Source organism: Fukomys damarensis, unplaced genomic scaffold, assembly GCF_012274545.1.
Source record: "Fukomys damarensis isolate Sample0158 unplaced genomic scaffold, DMR_v1.0_HiC HiC_scaffold_8, whole genome shotgun sequence".
NCBI lineage: Eukaryota > Metazoa > Chordata > Mammalia > Rodentia > Bathyergidae > Fukomys > Fukomys damarensis.
In genome coordinates this window covers 16,677,070-16,699,717 of record NW_022900920.1, presented here as the reverse complement: position 1 = coordinate 16,699,717, position 22,648 = coordinate 16,677,070, and the positions used below count along the sequence as shown (strand labels likewise).

Below are 22,648 nucleotides of genomic sequence, written 5' to 3'. Positions count from 1 at the left end.
GGGGTTGTGGGGGGAAAGGAACCCTTCTCCACTGTTGGTGGGAGTGCAGACTGGTGCAACCACTATGGAAATCAATATGGAGATACCTCAAAGAGCTGGGAGTAGAGGTTCCATTTGACCCAGCCATCCCTCTACTGGGTATCTTTCCAAAAGATTTAAAAGAATCATACCACAGAGATATATGCACACCAATGTTTATAGTGGTACAGTTTGTAGTAGCTAAAACTTGGAAACAGCCCATCTGCCCATCTGTTGGAAACTGGTTAAAGAAGATGTGGTTTTTCTGTAAAATGGAATACTACTCAGCCATAAAGAATGAGAAATTAGAGTCATTCATAGGAAAATGGATACATATTGAGGATATGCTCCTAAGTGAAATAAATAACTCACACATGTGTAAATACTGAATAGTTTCTCTGGTGTGAAAAAGTATAATAGTACACAAGATCCTAATGGGATAATTAAGAGTGTGAAATAGGAAGAAAAGGGCTAAAGGTGTAGGGAAAGTGGGAAGGGTAGGGAAAGGAAATAAGGGAAAAGAAAAAATATGAGAAAATGAAAAAATGGAAATAAAGTGTTTGTAAATGGGGAGGGGAGGAGGGGGTGAAGGGAGGGCAGGGACAAGGGGAAAAAAATGAGAACTAAGACCTGTCACTTGAAGGTACAGGATCCCAGTAATGAATGTAACTGTATTATAGACCTGGATTGTACCAATAAACTCAATAAAAAGAAGAAGAAGAAGAAAAATAAAACAGACCTAAGAGGTAGCTAAAGGTTTTAGGCAGAGACTCTTGGAAAATTCTGAAAAGATTCAAGAGCAGAGAGATCCATGTTTCTGGTCCTCTGGGTCTAAACAGCTTCTAAGCACACCTCAACCCTTTTGTTCTGAGGCAGCTTGTAGGTATATTACTCTTGATCTAAATCCCTCCCTTTAGCTTTCTCAGAATGTGTTGCTTATTGTTTCAGAATCTCTGGGATTTGAGTGTCACAAAGTGGGGTGGGAGGAGACTGGAGAAAGGGGAGCAGAAGGGAAAATCAAAATGACCAAGATGCAATAGGTACATCTACCACTTACCATGATGATTGTGTTTATTATGTACTGGAGATATGTACTAATTAAAAGAGAAGGAATAAAAAATAAAATCACAATTAGATTTCTAAAAACAAAACAAAACAAAAAAGAAACAATGAATCTAATTTGAGCATCATTGTCCAGAAGCCTTAGACTCCACTGAAACTAGAGACCAACAAATTTATCAGCATTCTTTCCCCTTGCCCAGGCTCTGCTTTCTGGGTGATGCCTTCATTTCAGACAGACTCTACTCTTGAAGACACAGGGGCCTCAACCTCCTCTAGCTTTACATTCTACACACTCTCCCTGCTAAAAGGAGCTCCCCTTTTCCACAGTTACCACCCAACTACTGGGTGTGACCCCCAACAGGTTTATCTGAATTTTGTGTTCCTCTCTCAGCCATATACTAAATCCAGAGTGATAGAAAACAAGTGCAGGTCATTCATGCTCCCCTGAAACAAGTGCAGGGGTGGATAGAAAAGGAGCAAAACAGGTCAAACCATCCAAACCATCTGGCACATGAGTATGCAACAGGAGAGGGAGAAAGGTTGTTCCCAAAGTGCATGGATTTGCTGTAGCCCACAGGAGAGTGGAGAACAGGTGGACAAAAACACCAACTATCATAATCAAGAAAGGAACTGACCTTTCCGGAGGACCTGCCATGTGACCAGTGTTATGAGCTATCCAATGAACTGGTCATTCTCCTAGAAGAAAACGATGGTCCCTGAGATTGTGTCCCATGAGTAACTACTTAGCATATTAGCCCGTAGCTAGGAGATAAGCAAGAACCAAGGAAAGTAGAAACAGACCTCCTGGTTGTGGGATTAAGAAGAAGCAAACCAACAAGAGTTTTCAGTGAAAGCCACAGCATCGGCAACAGAAGAGTGAAATGTGAAATGGATACTCGTGGACCTGTTGCCTATATGTCACGTTTGCCTGTAAAAGTGGCACTAAAAAGAGTGCAAGAAGACCACCCAGACCAACATCATATCTGCTTGTAACACTGTTTTAGGAAACTACAGTTCCCAGAATTCCTTGCTCTGTGAGGTTCCAAGTCAGTTTGCCAGTGAAACCAACACCGTGGACCAGGAGCAGAGGCCACGCTCTGTGAGCACATGTGAGATCCATAGTACCATCTTAGCCAGCCCTGTGAATCACCCATTATGTTCCTGGAGGCTAAGCCAGCTGGACAGAGTTGTTTCAGAAACATTTGAAAACTACTGCGTGTTTCTTGGAAGCTTTTGGTTGTGAGGACTTCAGTGTCTACTTCCCAAACCTTGTGGCTGCAGCTTCCCTGTTGTTCTACAGTGACCCCTGGACCTTTGCAACTCCATCTCTTGTAATACTCACCTAAGCCATAAGTCTAGATCAGGGTCTTTCATTCCCAGAATACTTAGACCAGCTCCATTTTCTTAATCAAGCTCAGACTGATCCAGAATACTGTGTGAAAAAGGACACACAAGGCTGAAAGGTCAGGGCTGAAATCTGTGAATACCCAGCCAGTGTGTATGCTTCCCTGGCTATATTTTAAGCTTCACAAATGTAATTTCATCTCCGCCCACCTATTCTATCCCATACCACTGAAACTGAAAGAGTGAACAACAAATGACTTCCTGTAGAAAGTTGTATTTTAAGCTACAAATGATGTGGCCATACTCAGCATCAATGAGCGGGGTCCCCTCCAGGCACCAGTAATAGTGGGGTTTCCCACCATTCACACACTAGAGAAGATTTCATCTTTTGAGATTGATCTGTTTAAAATTATTCCCTCCAGGAGCTAAGATGGCCTACAGGACCCTAACAGAAATGGATGAACAATAATTAAAAAAACACTGTTTCTGCTCATGTTTATTGTCATTTAAAGACTACTATCCAGCCTCAAATGCCAAGAGAATCAGGATAAAGAAATATTTGAAGTAGGACTCTTCTTTTAGGCCTCCCTCACTCTACTCTTAAAACTCCGGACCATGGTGTTCTAGGCATCTTAAATAAAGTCCTGCAGCCTGAAAATAGCTTTGCACAGAAGCAAGAAATTCTTTTTTTTTTTTTTTTCTCATTGAGTTTATTGCTATTTTTTAGGTACACAGTACAGTTACATTCATTGTTGGGATCTTGTACCTTTACATGACAGGTCTTGGTTCTCATTTTTTCCCCTTGTCCCTGCCCTCCCTTCACCCCCTCCTCCCTTCCCTATTTACAAATACTTTATAGAAGCAAGAAATTCTAAGTCGGTTAACTAGATTACAGCCTCACCATCTCTACATTCCATGAATACTCTTAGAGAATGAAGAATGTGGTGAGCAGCACACGGACTTTGCAACAAAAAAGACCAAGGGTAGCATCCTGGCTTGACACTCACTAAATGTTCCTCCCAGTCAAACTTGTGAGCCTCAGTTTTGTTCCTCTGTAAAGTGGAGACAGTGGCAGTGCCTCTAGCCACATAATCATAATTGTTACCACACATAAGGGAGATTCCTACAAGCGGGGACTGCACTGAAGGGTAGCCAGATGGGATAGTACTTCACACTCAGGGAAATTTCCTTTACCACCTTCCCAACACGTCGTGCACGCCCACTGGAAAACAAAAGTAAACTAAGTTAAAGTTATGAGCTGGCCGTTGAAATTTAACTCAGTGTCTCACTGCCATGTGAAAATGAAATCTGAAAGAAACAACCGGCTCCTTTCTGGCAGAATTGCCGCCCCTTAGTCCCTCCTTTAAAAACCACTGCTTTCCAAAAGAAAGACAATTGGAGACTAAGGTAACCTCTCTATACGTTTCTTTTCAGGACAGCATTTCATCAAAACTCTGAGCTCCCTCAATAATCATTAGGTTGAAGATTTTAAATGTCTGCATCAGCACTCCACTTTGAGCTATTCCAGGAGAGAGCCATGAGAGGGAGCAGGTACAAAATGAGTATCATCACCAAGAATGAAAAACTGGTGAGTGGCATTTTGATCAGGACTGGCTTCTAAAGAGGAAAGAGCGAAGTCTCAGAACCATATCTGGCTCAGTGAATCACAGACACACTCCGAAAATAATAGCTAATTAATAAACTGGTTATCTAAAAAAGATTAGTTAATAAAGATCAACTACTCTGCCATATGCTACACGGGGTCACCTAGGGGATACACTAGTGACGGGCAAAGTCTCTGCACCGTGCTACATTCAGATTCCAATAGCTGGCCTGGCATGGTGGTGCACACCTGTAATCCCAGCACTTGGGAGGCTGAGGCAGGGGATCACTGCAAGTTTGAGACCAGCTTGGGCTACGTAGTGATTTCCAGGTCAGTCTCAACTATATAGTGAGACCCTGTCTCAAAAAACAATAACAACAACAAACACAGATTCCAGTAGCTGCATTTCTAAATATTTTTTAAATTACTCTCTACAAAGAGCCTTTTTTAAAAAAATTAATTTTATTGATACATTTTAGATATACATAATAACATCTACCATATTGAATTTGTACCTGTACACGATATATCTTGATTTTTCTTTGTTTCCCTTTCCCTCCTTTCTTTTTAACCCCTCTTCCCTTCTTTACTTACAAAAGCATGATTTCTGTTTTTCTTCTAGTCTCTTTTTCTCCTTTTCCCTTCCTTCTTTTCATCCTACCCCCTTCCTAATTCCCCTTCCCATTTGAAATTTTTCTTCCTATTTCAGAGTATCTATTACACACTTCAGCCCCTATTTATGTTTTCCATTCTTCACACCAAAGAAAATATGTGATATTTGAACACGTGTGTCCAATTTATTTCACTTAAGCACATGGTCTCATGGTGCATCCATTTACCTAGAAATGCCTCAAGTTTATCCTTCTTTGTGGCAAAGTAGCAGTCCACTTTATCTAAAAACCACATCTTCTTTAGCATTGGTTGGTGAACATTTAGGGGATCTCCAAGGTTTAGCTATTATAAACTGTGCTGCTATAAACTCCGGTATCCATACATTGCTGTGGTATCATGCTTTTAATTCTTTTTGGAAAATAACAAGAAAGGGAATAGCTGGGTCAAATGAAACTTCTAGTTTGAATTTTTTGAGGAATCTCCACACCGATTTCCACAGTGGTTGCACCAGTCCACATTCCCATCAAGAGTGGTGAAGGATTCCTTTTGCCCCAATCCCACCAGCAGTTGGTATTGGTTGGTTACTTGATAACAGCCATTCTTTGTGGAGTATCTCCGCATTATTTTAATTCACTTCTCTCCACTGACCAGCGATTTTGAACACTTTTTCATATATTTACTTGCCATTTCTATTTCTTCACCTAAGAAGTGTCTACTCATTTCAAGTGCCCATTTTTGAATTGGGTCTTTATATTGGGTCTGACTTCTTTTTTAATTCTTTATATATTGTAGATATTAGTCCTCTGTCAGAAAACAGCTGGATAAATTTTATCCCACTCTGTGGGCTGTCTGTTCATACCGTTAGTGGTTTATTTTGCTGTGCAAAAGCTTTCTAATAGGATGAGATCCCAGTTGTTGATTCTTTGTGACATATCCTATGTAATTGGGGTTTTGTTCATAAAGTCTTTGCCTATACCTTATGTCTTCAATAGATATCTATTCTATCTTCCAGCAAATTTAATATTTTTGTTTTAGTATTTAGATCTTTGATCCATTTCAATTTTAGTTTAGTATGCTGTGAGACATTGGTCTAATTTTAGTCTTTGGCATGTGGAAAGCCAGTTGTTCAAGCACCATTTATCTAAGAGGCTATCTTTCTTTCAATGAAGGTATTTGACCCCTTTGTCAAAGGTAAAGTGGCTGTGTGTTTGGAGTTGTTTCCACATCTTCTAGCCTGTTCCATTGATCCTTGGATTTGCTTTTTGCCACTACAGTGCAGCTTTCAGCACTGTAGTTTTGTGGTATGACTTCAAGTCAGGGATTGTGATGCCCCCTGCCTTGCTTTTCTTACCCAGAATTTCTTTTGATATTCTAGATCTCTTCTGGTTCCAGATGAATTTTAAGATTGTCTTTTCTAATTTTGTGCCTTATAATATTGCTATTTTGATTGGGATTGCATTAAATCTGAATAACAATTTTGGGAGTATGGCTATTTTCACTGTATATCTTCCTACCCAAGAGGAAAGGATATCTTCCCATTTTCTGATACCCTCTTTCATCTCATTTTTCACAATTCTGTAGTTTTCAATGTAAAGATCTTTTACTTTGTTCATTAGATTGATTCCTAAGTTGTTGTTGTTTTTTATGCTATTGTGAAAGCTGTGGTGGCCTTAATTTCTCTCTCAGTGAGTTTGTTATGTGTTCATAGGAATGTTACTGATTGCTGAGCATTTGCTTTGTATCCAGCTATGCTACTGAATTTGGTTATTAAATCTAGATGTCTTCTAGTGGAGGTTTTAGGGTCTTTATGTAAAGTATCATGTCATTCATCAAATAATGACAATTTAACTTTCTTTCCTATACTTATTGCTTTTATTTCTTTCTCTTGTTGCTCTGGCTAATATTTCCAGAACTATATTGAATAAGAGTGGTGATAGTGGACACCCTTGTCTTGTTCCTGATTTAAGAGTGAAAGTGTTCAGTCTTTGACCATTTAGTATGATGTTGGCTATTGGTCTGTCATAGATAGCTTTTATCAGATTGAGATAAAGACCATCTATTCCAATTTTCTGAAGGGTTTTATCATGAATGATTGTTGCACTTTGATGCATGTTTTTTCTAAATCTGTTGAGAGATCATGTGGTTTTTATCCTTGGCTCTGTTAATATGATGTGTTACCTTTATTGATTTGCATATATTGAACCATCCTTGCATCCCTGGGATGAATCCTACTTGGTCATGCTGTATAATCTTTTTGATGATTTGCTGCATTCTGTTTGCCAGTATCTTATTGAAGAATTTTGCATCTATATTCATTAGGGAGATTGGCCAGAAAATCTCTTTTTTGATTGAATTTTTCTCTGGCTTTGGTATCAGGGTAATGCTTGCTTACAGGAATAATTTGGGAGTATTACTTCCCTTTATAGTTCATTAAAGAGTTTGAGGAGTAGTGACACTAGATCTTCCCTAAATTTTTTGTAGAATTCAGCAGTGAATGCACCAGGACCTGGGACTTTATTTATGGTAGGTTTTTAATTACATTTTCAATTTCATTGACTACTATTATTTTTTATATCTTCCTGATTCAGCTTTAGTAATTTGTATGTATTTGGATTCTGTGAATTTCTTCTGCATTTTACATATTATTAAAATACAAGTTCTCAAAGTAGGTATTAATGATATCCTGGATTTCTGCAGGATTCCTTGTGATTTCATACTTTTAATTACTAATTGCATGGATGTGAATCTTTTATTTCCCTTTGAATAAGGTTGGCTAAGGGTTTGTCTATTTTATTTCATCTTTCAATGAACCAACTCTATATTTATTGATTCTTTATAATGTTTTCTTACTCTCCATTGCATTGATTTCTGCTCTGATCTTTATAGTTTTCTCCCTTATACAAGCTTTGAGCTTGACTTGCTCTTATTTTTCTAGAAGCTTGAGGTTTTACATTAGGGTATTTATTTGAGTTTGTTCTATTTTTCTGATGTGGGTATTTACTGCTATAAGTTTCCCTCATAGGACTGCTTTCATTGTATTCAGTAAGTTCTGGTATGTCATATTGGCATTATTGTCAATTGTAGAAACTCTCATTTCTTCTTTAATTTCATCTATGACCCATTGATTATTCAGGAGCGTGTTATTTAATTTCCATGTGTTTATGTAGTTATTCTGGTTTATTTTGCTAGTCATTTCAATTTCATTGTACTAGGTCTTATAATATGTGTGGGATAATTTCAATTCCTTTGCACTTACATATGCATGATCAATGAGCTAGCATGTGATCTATTTTGTAGAATGCCCAGCTAAGAAGAATGTGTATTCTGATGTTGTGGGATTGAACACTCTGTAGATATCTACTAAGTCCATTGTTCAAAACTTTGGTTCAGTTCTGATATTTCTTGTTTTTCTCTTCTCTAGTTGATCTGTCAATTTGTGATAGCGGGGTCTTGATGTCACCCATTCAATTGTGTTAATGTTTATTTGACTTTTTTATGTCCATTAATATTTGTTTTATGGGGCCGGGGATTCAGCTCAGTGGTTCAACTGCCGGCCTTTCAAGCACAAGGACCTGAGTTCGATCCCCAGTACCCCCCCAAAAAATATTTGTTTTATATAATTGTGTGTGCTGGTATTTGGTGCATATATATTTATGTTTGTCATCTCTTTCTCTTGGATTGTTCCCTTAACAAGGATGTAGTAACCTTCTTTATCTCTCTTGATCATTCTTGCATGAAATCCACTTTGACTGCAAATAGAATCCTGCTTTTTTAATGGGTTCTTGTCACATGAAATATTGTTTTCCATCCTTTGACTTTCAGTCTATGAATTTCTTTTTAAGTGTTTCTTGTATGCAGCGTATTGTTGGATCTTGTTTCTTTATCCATTTTGCCAGTCTGTTTCTTTTGATTGGTAAATTAAGATCATTTACATTGATGGATATAGCTGATATGTATTGACTTATCCTTGGCATGTTATTTTCCTTGTTGGTTCCCTTTCTTTCCCCCCTGTTTAATTATTTCCCTTGCCTAGTGGATTCATTCTGTTGGGGTTTATGCAGTTGTGGTCTTCATTATCTCTTTCTAGAGTGTCTTTCAGAACATTTGGGGGTGCTAGTTTTGTGGTCATGTGTTTCTTCAGATGTCTATTTTGAAAGAGTTTTCTGAAATTTCTGGCATCCTACTATATGCCTTGGGGTAGGTTTTTTTTTTTTTTTCATCATGGCTAACTGGAGTTCTATATGTGTCATTTATCTGTATGTGAAATTATTTTTCCATGTTTGGGAAGTTTTCTTCCATTACTTCTGTGAATGTTTTTTTTTAATGTCATTTACATTATTTCCTGCTTTTTCACTGGCTCCAATCAATCTTATGTTATTCTTCTTTGTGTCGTCTAGCATCTATTGGAATGATTTATTGTGGCCCCTTGCTATTTTAAAGAAATGGTTCTTTTCATGACTGTTAACTGCATTCCTATTTTCTAGATTTGATATTCTGTCCTCACATTGGTTCATTCTCATGCATATATTTTCCACAGAATTTTTAATCTCCTGGATATGGGTTGAATCTGTTTCATGGATTCTACTTCTTTCCTATATTGGGCATTAAGTATTTCCATTCTTTTCATTTCCATTATTTTTTTCTGTATATTCTATAAATGTACTAAGCATGCCCTTCATTGTGGTCATCATCTCTGAAGTTATCTGAGAAATGACTTCTGATTTGATTTTTTTCTAGAGCCTCATTCATTTGCTTTGTTACTTCCCCCATTACCATTTCAGAGAGTCCAAATTGTTGGCTTTCAAACTGTCCCACATCATTGCTCCCTGGGTTCACCTTTGGTGAGCTTGAAACCTGGGGTTACATCTTGCTACCATATCTTCTCATTTTTTTTTAGTTTAATTCCTGCATTGATGCTTATAAATCATTTACAATAGGTATCTTTATTTCTAGTATTTAGGTCCCTTCAAAGAACACTACTTCTCAGACATGTCTTCCAGGTATAGATGGCTTTTAGGTTTTAAGTCTGTTGCAAGTTCCTACCTCTTCAGTTTAATGGGGATGAGAAATTGCTGCCCATTTTGCCTAGCCAGTGAATCTTTGACACTGGCCTATATTATTGTTTATGACCCTCAGGGAATCTCAGTCTTGGCACACAAGGAAGAACAACTGATTATAACAATTATGTTTCCTTTGCTAAAGTAGTACAATCAGTAATAACAATAGCATCAAACAGACCATAGAAAATCACAAACTGTGTTAATTATCGAGTTTTCACCTTTAACCATATGAACAGGATTTGTAGTTATATAACAAAATCTAAAACAAACTATCCCTCAATATGGCAATTTTATCCTCAGGGAAGAAAAGTTAAAAGAAGTTAGGGGAAAAAATAAACAAATAGAAGAGAAAGGGATTAGAAGCAAAGCTGAAGGACAAAGGAAGATTATGCAACTTTGGGAACTGGTGGCAAAAACAGGAGGGAAAGAAGATGAAAGAAAAAGAAACAAGAACAGAACAAAGCAACAACAACAAACTAGAAACAATGTTCCCACTCTTATAAAAACAAGAACAAATTGTCAGAAAACAGAGAAAAATATTAAACAATAAAACACAAAAATAATTAAAAAGCAAAGAAAGGAAGAAAGTTGGGCCCTTCAGGGTGTGTCTCTGCTGTCACTAACTGACAGAGGAGCAGACAGAGCCCAGATCTATCCCAGCAGGCCAGCGGTAGAATTATGGCAGATAATCCCAGCAAACCTGGGCCTTTAGTGCTACTGAAGTTAAAATTGCTCTGGTTTCTGGTTTCTGGTTGTGAAGCTGGGACCTGAGTTTTTCAGCCTGAAACTCTTAGAGTTTCTTACTGGCCTGAACTTGGCTCCATGACCTCCTGCCATCTTGAACTCAGTATTGCTTCATCTTGACACTTGGAGCCCATAGATGGAGCCAACTCACAGATGCTCTGAATTCTGACTGCAGTTGGTCCCTTTCCAAAATGCATACTGAGAAATTGCTTTCTCCTGGGGGTAGGGGATGTCTGAACCTGAATAACTCACCAGCCACGGTAGTCCACAGTGTCCAGTGCTCTGCTCCACTGGGGCATGTCTACATGGAGGCCTCTGGGGTTTCCACTCATCACCATACCTCTGTAGTTTTGAGCCACTCCTCCTATGACAGGAGCCAGGGCTCAGGGTGAAAGCTCCTCTTGCCACCTCCTGTTTCTGCATTGTAGTCCCTCTTTCTCCTTTCCCCACTGGCTCTAATTCTTGTTTTAGATCCTCTCTGGGTCCAAGGGACTCAATTCCCTTTTCCTTCTCTTCCTCACATTGCTGTAGTCCAGCATCTGGATTTCAAATATCAGACAGGCTATTTCTCTGCTGCTCACCATTCCATCATCTTCCTGGAAATCCTACAAAGAGTTTTTAAGATCTTTTTCTTAAACTTTCACCCCTCTAAATTTTAACAATACAGTTACACTGTACTGTATATAGGCTTATGTCCTAAGTGTGTATCTTTATATGTTAAGGAAAGAAGCAGTTTTAATCCTTCAATATCTTTTACTTCCTTGATGACAATAATGCCCACACTGGGAATGTATATCCTAGTGAATAAATACAAACAAGAGCAGAACAAATATAGAGACTTGGCTCTTGGAGGTCAGTGGTCCAGGCTATCATGGGGCTGGTGACAGAAAGAGGATGAAAAAGGAACAAAGTTTAAAAAGCAATTAAGTACCATCAATCAGAAAGTATTTGTCAGATGCCAACTAGTTGTTCCTATCTGGGCTGGATGTGTGTGAATACTAGGGAAGACAGAAACCTGCCTTTAAAGATCAGATTTTGAATGGATTATTTGGAAACTTGAGAAAAGAACACCCAGACTGCATACAGAACAAGGAAGCTCATGTGGGGAGGATTCAGGACACCAAGGAAGTCAGAGATGAGCAGCAATTATGGATAGGAAGGTACAAGGGAAATCTTCCTGGGGAGTTGGGCTCCAAAGACCTTGATGAATAGGGACTTAGATGCATTCTTCTATTTAGTACCTACAACATGGGCATGGAACTTGGAACTGAGCTTCCAAAGATGACAAAGATTCTGCCAGTGCCTGAGTCTGGTGGAAGAAAACTAACGCAGAAAGATCTCTCTGCATGAGCAACAGCTGAGTGAGGACAGAGGCTGCAGGGCAGGTTAGGAAGAATACACATTGGAGATCTGGCTTCAAATCTCTGCTAAGCAACACCTTTGAGCTTCAGCTTCCTCTTCTTGTGAATGAGTAGAAAAATGTTTTGTAAGGTTTGAGTCCTTAGGACACAGATATAGGAAGATCAACTGTGTGTGGAGCTCCTAGGGGTGGGAGAGATGTGATCACAAAGCAGAGCTGCCGTGTAGAGACCATTGGGAGGTAAGGTATGAGGGGTCCTTGAAGACCTGGCCTGATGTGAAACTTTGAGGAAATATCAGAAAGCATTAACACTAGAAGTTTTCAGAATAAATGAAGCATCATGACAAGTCATGCATTGCTGAAGGGAGAGGGTGTGCAAACTGACTGCAAAAGTTGATGTCATGTAAGAGATTTGAAGTGGGATTTCCTATCCCTCAAACTGTGAAAAAGAACACAAGTAAAGCTAGAGAGAAACCTACTACATGGAATAGCAAAGCAGAGATGTGGCTGGAGATCAGAGTGATGGTGCTGCTGGGCTTTAATCACCTTTACTAACAATATGCATTTCTGACTTCCTCTGATGTCATGGTTGGTAAGGCCAAGTCCATTATCTAGGACATCTATGAGTGCATTCATCCTAGCAGATCTTTCTAAGATCATAGAAATTTTCTTTAAACTCTCAGTTCTAAGGAGGGAAGTGAAAACCATTTGTGTGGCAGCTTATAAAATGTGTTGTCATGCCTCTAATGAAAACTCATGTGTGAGTTTGAGGACATAGTAGTTAATAGATTTCCAGTTAAGATTCATTTCTCCAGTGTGGTCCAGTTTTCACAGTGAAAAGAACTTGAAATCTGCTTTGTAAATTTTAGTTTCTTCTGTGTTGATTTGTTTTTGTTTTATCTGTTTTTTGAGACAAGTTCTAATTATGTTGTCCAGGCTAGCCTCAAACTTGCAATCCTTCTCCTTCACCTCCCAAGTGCTACAACTACAGGCATGTGCCACACTGTGCCTGGCTCTGTGTTGATCTTTATCCCTATAAGAATGGAGTTGCTCTAGGAATGCAGTTAGCAATGCCACCCAACAGGAGCATGTCATTCTCAGAGAAGTGATTGTTGCTGGTTTAAGCCACCCTTTCTATGGGACTTTGTCATGCCCGCCCTAGGAAACTAATGCTAATGTCAGGTATGGGATTTCTGCTTTGTGAGTATCCAGAATTAGAATCTGATAGTAGAAAACACTTATGACCCAGAGCACTTTCTACAGCATCAGGAAGAAGGAATAAAACATGACCACTATTAACTGCAGTTCTGAGGAGCACAAAATGGGGAAATCCTTTCTTTCTGGCATGAGCACCAGAGGTTCCGCTGAGTTGGGCCAGTATTCAAGACCCAAGTGTTCTCATCAGGGAGCATACAGTGGTGGCACACACTGTTAAAGGCAAGACAGGGTAGTCACTTTTCACAAAGAACTCGGAAAGACATATGCCTATGCAAGTTTCCAACCCTAATGATAAAATGGTCTCAGGGGATGGTCTAATTCTATAAGTTTCTCATGTTAGTCTGGGGCCACATGACTTGCTACATATATACCCATGGAATTGGTGAAAAACATGGAGCGCTCCAAGAATGTAAGCTTCCAGTCTGCCAAGAAGCTTCTAAATGGAGCTTGCAATCACTGAGGTTTGAAATAATTGTCTTCTTCCTAATCAGATCATTGCTGCCACCCAAGAAGTTCCAACACCCAGGGCAGAGGAGCGGCGGGGAGGCCTAGGGAGCCAGTCTCCTCCACCCTCGCCAGGAGCGTCCACAGATGGAAGCAGTCAGAGAGCAATCCTCAAAAGTCTTGGTCCAAGTTCATTTTTCATCTCACAACTGTTGTGGATGATCCCACATGTGTGAGGATTTGTTCAGGCTCTTTGGGGTTCTTTTGTGAAACTGTCAAAACAATGACCTCATTTGGAGCCATCTGCTGGCATGCAGGATTGGCACAGGGCTCACTGCTAACTGCTGACTTGTGTCGCTAGAGCAATCAATTCAAGATGGCCACTCTGAGCAGAGGGTTTGCTAAGTGATACCGAACAGACAACTGATTGCTCCATCTCCTCTTTAAATTACCAAACATGTCTGTGCTCATGCAGCCTCCACCAAAGGCTGTCTGCCAAACATGGCAAAGGAAAGTAACTGCCCGCTGACCTAGAAACACAAACCTCTGCATTTCCTAGGATGAGGGTGCTCTTCGCACATGGCCCCTGCCTGGACATTAATTTGCAGAGCAAGGTAAACATGATTTAATCCAAGAAAACTGTTGTCTTTGGAAGAGAAAGATGGGTACTATCAGCATGTGGACACCAACAGGAGGTAACCTTTATCTGATGCTATGTGACTGTGCCAGGACTCTCCCAGGGCAGAATTCATGGGACAGAATCACTCTAAGCATAACTCAGACTCAGTTTGTGATCCTGGGAAGAGAGTGAGCTCGAGCATTCTGTTAAGATGGGAAGCCCACAGTTATTTTGCGATTCTGACCAAGGTTGCTGAGCGCAGCATTTACAGCCTGTGCAATTAGAGACCAGGTGTGTCTCATGAAAGAAGAGTCCTCTTTTTTTTTTTTTTTGCAAGTTTTTCCTCATTTTTCTGGGAAACAAAAGAAGACAACTTGAGAAATACTCAGGCAAATTATTTTTGACCCAATTTGTTGCCGTTGCCAGTTTGCTTCCTGAAGTGGCTAATTGGGCAAGCTCAGCAGAGCTCTCCAGCATCTGCTAGAGAGCCAGTCCGCAGTGCTCCTGCATAGGGTCTCTGCAGAGAGATGAACCACTTTACACAGATTTCCTTTCATCTTTGATATCCAGGGTCCGGGTTAGTGTTAGGGTTATGGGTAAGCATCATCTCACATTGAAAATCAGGAGCTAGACTTTTCTCACAATCTGAGCAGTTACAGACGTCATATACACAAATCAAGTCTGGTAGGAGCCCATGATCATAGCCAAAAGAGTCTAACTACTTGACTCTCAGTTCATGTGAGCAGTGGGAAATTCCAGAAAGGTCACAGTGACATTAGCAACATGGAACAAAGTAAGAATGGAATCACTTCTCAATGCATAAAACACAATAAGGAAAGAGTCATTAAAGTTAGAAATGGTACCAGATGAGATAGGGCAAGGGGGAAATAACAAGATTGCCATGGGCTCAAAAGCATCACTCCTAAATTGGTTGATGTGGACTGAATACAAGGGCCCATGTATTTTCCCTAAGGGGCAAGTTTTGTAACTTGTCAGCATTGAGCAGAAATCCTCATGCAAAGCATGCCTTCCAGTAATAATAGCATAATAGTGAGGGGAGCGGAGTATGAAGGAGGCACACAGGAGTAAAATCACTGTTTGACATCCAACCCACCCCCCTGCTTCAAGAGATTTATAAATGTTAAGAGGATCCCCTTTTACAGTACAACTTCAAGAAACGTTCATTCACTCCTAAAGACAGTCCACAAATGCAACCAGAATGAAACATAATCAAACTGGGAATTTATTTAGAGACAAACACCTCTCTGTCTTTAGATCCAAGCTGGGCCATATGTGATGTTTCATAAAGGATATTTTAATTAATAACCACCCAAGAATAATAACTGAAAAGATCAAATGCTTCCTGCTGGACTGTCTTGGTATACAACTTTCACAGCTTTTCTCTTTCCTTTCACTACATCAAAAGTCAGAAGTGAATACTCTTTGAGCTATTGTTACTTACACAGTCTAGTGATTTAAAATATCAGATATGATGACTTTGCAAAACCTATCAAAATTACCTACTTTTATATGCAGAAACTCACTCTAGCTTTATGATATGTAGATCTTTATAACTTATTTTTAAAATCACATTTTATTCATGCTTTACTTAATAAATCTTATAGCCAAAAGCAATAAAGCAGTGATCTGACCCAATAATTGACTGTAATGCATGGAAATTCATGGTTTGAAAGACACACAAATGCAAATTTTAGAGTATTCCGCTATATCATAAGTATATATGAGGGTCTAAATCATTTTATTACCTTACATGTTGGTGGTTAATATTCACCATTTAAGTGACTGTGTCATATATTTAATGACTCATAGTTATTATTACTACTAGTTTTAAAATCTGGCTAAAGTAATTTCAGGCAAAATGATGAATGCAAAGGTTTTTCTGTCTTCTATGAGACCTAGAGCAAGATGGCATTTTGGTGATAGTCTTTCTTTCGGTTAGAGTAGAAAAAAGGTGTCATTTCGGTATCAGCAGCCTACTTCAGCCTCCTATGCATTTAGTGTCTGAGACTGGGCTTTCTAAGGATGTGGCCCCAATCTGAGGTGACAGTGGGCCTCTCCTCCTTCATCAGCGCTGGTTGGCTCGATCACTGTACCCCTGGGTGGTAGTTCCAGGCTGACTTCGGCTGTCCTGTTGGAGCTGAGGTCCTCATCTCCCAGGACACAGGAACTCCCAAATTCAAGGTGAGAGCAACTGAATTCAGGAGAGATGAAACAATGTTCTGGATACATCTTTTCCTCAAATCCACCCCTACCCAAATCAAACTGCAACCTTCCACTACTATTTGTGTGTCCCTGGCAGTACAAACTGTATTGTAGAAAAAAATAGAAAACTAGGAAGTATGATACAAATTTGCATTTGTAAACATTTATAGGGTCAGACATCTCATGCAGAATCATGTCTGTCTGTTCCAAGGCTATCACCCTCTATTCCTCCAACAGCCTATTGCTCCAGGGAGGCTGGAGTGCAGTAACTGATTGTATCAACTCTGAAAATAGAATTTACTTCTTAGTCTTCCAACAAATGAGACACTGGTAAATTTCTTTTCCTTCTTATGTCACAGTTTCCTCATCTGAAAAATGAAGATTGCATAGTCCTTGTCTCAAAGACGTGAGGATCAGTACAACATGCTAACTTATTTGCAGTTCTCAGGGCTTCTGCATTTACCATTGCTTCTATCTAAAAACTACTTAAGTTAATTTCCCCACTGGCTGAATTCTTTGGGCCTTCAATATCTACTTCTTGAAGAAGGATTCCTTGCTTACTTGACCTGGGTCAAACATCCTATATTTCTTTCATTTGCACTTATCATATTCTAAATTATCCAGTTTGTCTATTATTTATTGTAAACTCTCCTTGTTTCTGTTCCCCTTCAGTCAACACACAAACTCACACACACACACACACACACACACACACACACAAATCCATGGCTTCCACAAAAATTGAGATCTTGCCTGCTTTGTTCATTACCATATTCTCAGAGCCTCAGACAGGTCCTGGTCCAGAACAGGAGCTAAATGAATATCTGCTTTTGAATAAATAAATAAATACATGCAAAGTGCTGGGCTAACATTAGGCACTCAGAAATTACTGGCTCCCTAAATGAATAGAAATCCCTTGAGCAGTTTCCAGTTCGACTTCGCATCCCATCCCATGTCTCGTGTTTATAGTGCAGAAGCCAGAGGAAAATTCAGACTTTTGAGTCAGATGGGCCTGAGCCCAATCCCGGCTCCACGGTGTGAACTTGGGCTGGTCACTTAACCAAGTCCTGTTTCTGGAATGATAGGGTAATGCCACAATGACCTTGGGCTGTATGGGGATGTAATGGAGAGAAAACATAAACTGTCCAGTGAGCCTGGCTGGACATTTCCTAGGCTGAATAAAAATAAAAGTGTAGGGTCTTTGTTCCAAACTTATGAAGAACTTCATGTAATATTCATTCATTCCTAAAGAGAGGCCACAGAGGCAACTACAGTAAAACATAATCAAAATGGGGATTTATTTAGACAAGTTGTAATAGTAAAACACCAAACCAAACACAGATCCCTTAAAACATGGGACCCTGTGAAACTGCAAAGATTGCCCCTGCAAAACTAGCCTCGCTGCCCAGCCTAGTGTCACACACACTAAAGCTCTGGCAAATGAGTGTCTTTGTTTCTCTTTCCCTCTCATTAAAAATCTGATGTAATGAAATGAGACAGATTGTAGCTATTGGCTGAACAAAGGGATTCTGAGCAGTGGAATTTCTGGTAATGCTAACCATTCAGGCTAATTATCCAGTTTGTGAATTATTTAGATATTTCGCCGGTCTCTCTTTTAGTCCTCTGACCACTGATAATTCAAAAATAGACCCTTCCATCCCCTGTTTGCCTCTCATACCTTTATAAATAACCACTGAAACAAAAAGTTACATATTTGGGCTTTTAAAATCCCTTACTGTCTGTAACCCCAACGTCCTGTTCATTCAATATGCATTTTTGATGTGCAAAGGCCCTGCAGTTTAGGCAGATAAAAAGGACAGTCCCCGAGACAAAGACCTGGTACTAGCCAAGACTCTTGGTTGCAAGGTGAAACCCAATTCAGGTCATTTACACAAAAAAAGAGAATTTATTGTCTCATCTGATTATGAAGTCCTAAGGTCCAGCTCACGTATAGTCAGACCCAGAAATACAAATACTATGATCAGTCCTTCACAATTTCTATACCATAAATAGGATGCCAAGATTAGCAACAAGATTTTCACAAGGCAACTGCTCAGATCTACAAGGGATGAGAAAGCAAATGCCCAATTGAAAGAGAAGTCCAAACAATTTATAGCAGAGGTCCGTCCACTACCTGTTTGAAAGAAAAAAACTTGTGAATTAAGACCTTGTAAAATATACATTTCAGAAATTCCCTGTTGCTTCCAACAAATATTCCAAGGCTGTGAAAGGGGAGAAGCGACTGCCCTTCATTATTGCTGCTCCAATACTGCTTAAACAGTGAATGCTGCAGTAAAGAGAACACCCAACCAGAAGTTAGAAGACCTTGGTTCCAGTCAGCTCTGCCACCCTCAGGCCATGGGCAAATGATTCAACATTCTCTTCCTGTAAAACATAGGTGAGGTATTCAATGGGATGAGTTCTTAGATGCAGCAGAACTCCCACATAGTTATGATGAATAAGTGTTTATAGAAGCCATAACACTAATGACATATTTTTTAACACCATTCAGTTTATACAGCATTTGTGTGCAAGGCTCATTTGATCCCCACAGTAATTCTGTGAATTCGTGAATTGTATAGCCTGTCAAATGTGCTCCCTAGCTAGAGTTGCACTGTGACCTGGGTGAGGACACAGTTAAAAGATGGTAGAGGTGCCCCCACAACTGGTCTTCGGTCCACACCTATCTCCCCCTGCTGCAAGCTGTCTCCATCTATGAGTGAAATATATCGCCCATCTTCAACATTGGGTTCAAGTTTTCATGTGTATTGTAAATACTATCTTTTGATGTACACCTTGAGAGATGTCAGTTATCACGATAGGTCATCTAGTCTTCTATGAGTTTCCTGGTTTCTAAATAAACCTGGATCTGAAATTTAAGGCTGAAATGTTAGCTTTTGCTCCATAATAAGCAGTCTCTTCTTCTCCCTTCTCCCAGCCTTGGAATATTTGTTGGAAGGAACAGGGAATTTCAGAAATGTATATTTTACAAGGTTTTAATTCACAAGTTTTTTTTTTCTTTTAAAATTTCAAAACTGGGTGATTCCCATTTAAAAGTTACCTGTGACTCCAGGGCCAAAGCAGGAGAGTACAGAGAGCTGAGAACATCTGTGGTACCAGAAAATTGGGATGTACCCAGACAATGATAAGAGCTTTTGAAGGAGCATAAAAACTAGCCTAAGAGATCTTCTAATGGCTAAAGCAGGAACAATTTGAGCCACAAAAAATGAGATAAAATGAAATGCTAAAATAATTATAGCATTGGATTACAATCCATAAAATATAATGAGTATCCTTAATATTAACTCAGTCATTTATCTTAATATTTATAGTAACAATGGAAGAGAAAAGACTGTTCTTCCTTTGAGTAGAATTTCATTTAACAAGTGCAAGCAGAAAGAAATAAGAAACTAATGGCAACAATAGCAATTTCCACAATAATAATTTTTGCAGTCCTGAGACACTTATAGATGTTAAAATTTGTGGGTAAAAGTTAGAAGAAAAACAGAATTTGCTTAGTATTAGAGTACCTCTCCCCCAAAATTTATTAACTATAAAGGAACAAATAGTATCATTACAGTAGAGGAAACCTGCAAGCATTATCTTAATCAAGTCACCAAGGTCAACACTGTATGTAAGAAGCCAGAGAGACAGGAGGACCCCAGTGACATAATGCACTGAGAAAGACACAACATCATTTATGTGACATTCTCATGCAAATATGCAGAACCTCATTGCAGTCATGACATAGAATCAGAAGAACACAACTTGAGGAATAATTTACTTAGCTTATCAGTAATTATCAGTAATGGTCAAAAGTGTTGAGGTCAGGTCAGGGATTTAGCTCAGTGGTTCCGCTGCCTGCCTCACAAGCACAAGGTCCCGAGTTTGATCCCCAGTACCAAAAAAAAAAATGTTGAGGTCATAAAGACTAAGGAACCATTGCACCTTGAAGGAATGCTGGTTATATTCTGAGTAGAATTACAATGAATCCATGTATCAGTCCTGGTAATATGGCCGTTTTAACAAGACTGTTTCTGCCTATCCAGGACCAAGGAATGTCTTTCCATCTCTGTTTTTCTTTTTTGATCTCCTTTTTCAGAGTGCTATACTTTTCACTATAGAGAAATTTCACATCCTTTAAATTTTTTAAGGTATTCTAGATGGGATGTTTGCCTTACCTCTTTCTCAGTGGGTTCATGTTGGTGTACAGCAACGCTACTGGGTTTTCACTGTACTACTTTTTGATCATATCATGTCATTATATAGGATGTTAACTTTAGGACACAGATGAGTACTATATTTATACTCTACACTATATTTGCAACTTTAAAATTAGTTCAAAATTAGTAATTTTTAAACACCTCCCAAACCATTTTGAAAAGTTTTCTGAGCTGCTCAGAATCTAAGCTAATGTGCCCAAAAGATCAAGTAATTCTCCATCCTGGTTCTCCCTCCAAAGGGAGTCTTTCTAGAGAGTGAGATCCATGAGACCCAAAAACCACATTTTGACCTTGCCAGTTTTCTGACAATGCAACTATTGGAAACTGTTCTTTATTCTGGACACCCATCAATTTCAAATGCTGTATGAACTTAATGATTCCTTGGAGATGGTGTAAGCACTATCTTACACTAACTTCAAAAAGAGTGAACCAAATGACTCCAAAGATATTCAGCAACAAAAACATCTTAATTATGGCCACATTTATCTTAATTCCTTTCACACAACTGTGAGAGCAAAGCAAGGAGATTCCTCTGCAATAAACTCTCCTTAGTTCCTGCCTCCAACTGTGTACACCCAGCAATTACATTGTTGTTAGTTTCTATTCTCCTCCTTCATGGGTGGAGAGCACATGTTTTTACTTAATGTTTTCTGCATCTTTTGGGGGTTGTTGGTTTTTCTCAAAAATACACAAATCTAAGTCCATTGTGCATTTCCTGAGGGTGTGAACTGGCAGCAAACTTCAGTTCCAAGCCACATACACAACTGACAATTTTATGACACTACTCAATCTCACACAAAGCCACATAATTGCAGAACTGAATGCCACTGCCTAGAATTGAATCAACTCCCTCCCTGTGGCTGAAGAGTTTTACTTCGGAAATGAAACATGTTTCTGCTTATCATCCAAAGACCTCTGCTATTCCTGGGAACATGAGAAGTGGAGAAAGGCCCCTTCCTAAATTTCCACTGACCTCCTGTCTTAATCAACCAATGTTAATGGATTAATTTTATCCTTCTTTGGGGTGTTTGCTTTAAGAAAAGTGCAAGAGTTGATCCCTGGCCTCAAAAAGCATGCAGTCTGGTATGAAGTTAAATGGCCAATTTTAAACAGTTAAATCCTATACAAACAGATAATGGATAGATAGATAGATAGATAGATAGATAGATAGATAGATAGATAGATAGACAGGCAGATAGATAGACAGACAGATAGACAGACACATACATATCCTTGAAAATCCCTACAATGAATGTAATTATTAATTGCAGACACATACTAAGAAAAAAAGAATATTCCTCATATGAAATAAATAAATCCTCAATAAGAGCTCATTATGTAATATTCAGGACAACTAAAATTCAGGGAAACAAGAGCTAAATACTCAGAAAAATTCCAAGCAGGAGGAAGATATTTTGCCTATTCAGACAATAAACATATACAAGATTCATTCTCTGTGTCATTCACTGTTCTAAGTATCTCAGCAGAAATATATAGTGAAAACAAAATCAAATAAGTTCACTTCAGCTAGTAGGAAATACATTAAGAAATATGAAATTAAAATGCAAAATAAATTAAGATTGATAGGATGAATTTAGCTTATTTGAAAAATTAAATGTCCAGCCAAGCAAATTATATGTCACTGCGATTTATATTCAGCCTTGCAGAACCCTTTCTTAGGATTCCAAATCTCAAAAGCTTTAAATCTTAAAGTTTCTACATCTTGTTTCAGCACTGCACAGGAAGACCTGCACCCAGTTAGACTCCAGGAGACCTCAGAAGAAACTGTGCCAAAGATGAAAAACACCATTTTTCATGGATTGTAAACCACCTTGTCACTTTCTTTATAATTAAGTCTAAACCTATTCATTCAAGAGTCACCAGTATTGATCATATGCCTTCTACCATATTTCTACTCTCAGTACCTAGGACAGTGCTTGATGCACAGGAAATTTTCAACACTGTTTGTTAAACCAAGCTGTTACATAGAGCTTTAGTCTTAGCTACATTTAAAATGATATAGGATATGAAAATGTAACAAGGGTGCTTCTTTTACCTAGCTTTTATGTATTTATGGATCCATCCATTAACTTGGCAAAGAGCTTTAAAAATAGAAAG

The 22,648-nt window shown here is 38.9% G+C and overlaps 1 long non-coding RNA gene across 1 annotated transcript; it reads left to right on the top strand.

The window, feature by feature from the left end:
* Positions 1-2,153: 2,153 nt before the first annotated feature.
* LOC104868149 lies at positions 2,154-22,307 on the top strand. The gene is made up of 3 exons (XR_781964.1): positions 2,154-2,189; positions 3,859-4,012; positions 22,263-22,307. It is a non-coding gene; the product is annotated as an uncharacterized LOC104868149 (long non-coding RNA).
* Positions 22,308-22,648: the final 341 nt, after the last annotated feature.